Source organism: Odontomachus brunneus, unplaced genomic scaffold (assembly GCF_010583005.1).
Source record: "Odontomachus brunneus isolate Ranch 3 - 2012 unplaced genomic scaffold, Obru_v1 Obru_scaffold_250, whole genome shotgun sequence".
Classification (NCBI taxonomy): Eukaryota; Metazoa; Arthropoda; class Insecta; order Hymenoptera; family Formicidae; genus Odontomachus; species Odontomachus brunneus.
The window spans coordinates 195762-197856 of record NW_022639700.1 but is presented as its reverse complement, the minus strand read 5'-3'; the positions used below and the strand labels follow the sequence as shown (position 1 = coordinate 197856).

Here is a 2095-nt window from a genome sequence, read left to right as displayed (position 1 = left end):
TATAACATGTTATATAAGAAGTCTAATGTTTGCATTAAATTTCAGTTGTGCAATATTTTTATACACAAATGTAAAATTATATTTTAGGTTTTTCTCGTATATAAAATGTAATATTTTAATATATGCAAGGATCGCTATCACGATATTGTAAAACTAAAGTTCTTACAAAGAGTCTAATCATAACCTTACTCTGTCAAAGTATTGTGAGAGAGAAAGAAGGAATATTCTCTCTTTTGCGAGTTGTAGGTTAAAATTTGATTACTGATACAACATTGTATCAATATTAATCGTATTGTGATTGTCGTGTCAAACATTTACCAACAAATATGTCATAACATTTTTTGAACGATATAAGAATATATTGTAAATATTATCTATCAAGAGAGAGATATTATTACGGCGCATCAGCATCACCAGTTCCCTGACGATCATTGAAGTTAAGCATTGAACAACATGATCTAAAAATGGGATGCCCGCCTGACATAGGATCGAAGAAACCACGCGAGTTTCACGAATAATTGAAATAATACGGAATATAAAATGTCAGTTTTTTTTTTAATTATTTAGACAAAATAATCATACATTATCACTTATCTGAACCATACTAATAAATAAATCGTTGGAATTCAACAAAAAAATATATGTGTTAATTTGCTAACAAATAACATATAACTTTTATATAACTTTTTAGTCACATATTACTTTTATGTTATATTCACGTTATATAACTGTAACATATGTGAGTAGGAAATTACAACGAACATTTATATAACCTACTACATACATGTTATATTGCATGTTACATTCCATTTCATTACGGCAATGTAACTGTTACCTGGTATATATCTGTGTTTGCTGGGTATTAACGTTTTTTGCCTTTTATACATTTATAGATTATAGATTAACTTAGGTTGTTTTTACGAGCTACTGCATGATATTGAAAACGCGTTCCGTTTTCCTACGCTGTTGCTACTGCTTAACAATTTTGGAACGATAAATATGGCTGGTTTCAGTATCAATACTGTCAGTATTATCAGCACTATTTCGGAACGCAGCCAAAATAATACATAAAATATATACAATAAATACATAAAATAAACTTACATTTTACTTACTGCATACAATTTATAATATATTACACTTTAACTTTCTGATGCATACATATCTTAACTTTGCAAACTTCGTCGGTATGCTTTCACTGTCTATACGTCATCACATTTCAATTGTCTTTCGTTGTTCATTTTTGGCTGCGTTCAAATTCCACATCCGGGTGTATTCTATTACTAGAAGTGCTATAGTATATGTAACATATACTATAGTGTTTCTAGTAATAGAGTGCACCCGGATAAAAAATCTGAACGTACCCTTTAATGGACGTAGGATTCTTATGTCAAATGCCAATTATCGTATAACCATAAAAATTAAAATCACTATAAGAAATTCTACTCACTTTGTACATAATATGCAAGTGTAGTATTACATTATTTTTCACATTTAAACCACATCGCTTGATGCTTAAAAATTTTCATGGAAACTTACACAATTTACATGTAAAGAAGGACATATATGAGCAAACTGAAAGTTTACATGAAATATTTCACGTTTTGAGAATTTACCTTTCACGGTTAACGTTCGTCTCATTTATTAAATTTACTCATATTGTATTATTATATTATATTATATTATTATATTATATTATATTATATTATATTATTATATTATATTATATTATATTATTATATTATATTATATTATATTATTATATTATATTATATTATATTATATTATTATATTATATTATATTATATTATTATATTATATTATATTATATTATTATATTATATTATATTATATTATATTATTATATTATATTATATTATATTATTATATTATATTATATTATATTATTATATTATATTATATTATATTATATTATTATATTATATTATATTATATTATTATATTATATTATATTATATTATTATATTATATTATATTATATTATATTATTATATTATATTATATTATATTATTATATTATATTATATTATATTATTATATTATATTATATTATATTATATTATTATATTATATT

General features: G+C 23.1%; 1 protein-coding gene across 2 annotated transcripts in view; it reads right to left on the bottom strand.

The window, feature by feature from the left end:
* LOC116852703 (thioredoxin, mitochondrial-like) overlaps positions 1-1254 on the bottom strand; it is an 8277-nt gene extending 7023 nt beyond the window's left edge. The window contains exon 1 of one of the 2 annotated variants that reach the window (XM_032833320.1): positions 1105-1254. The gene's annotated coding sequence lies outside the window, so the exon portion shown is untranslated. The remainder of the gene's footprint in view (positions 1-1104) is intronic. The other variant, XM_032833319.1, reaches the window with a different exon arrangement.
* Between the last annotated feature and the right edge of the window lie 841 nt (positions 1255-2095).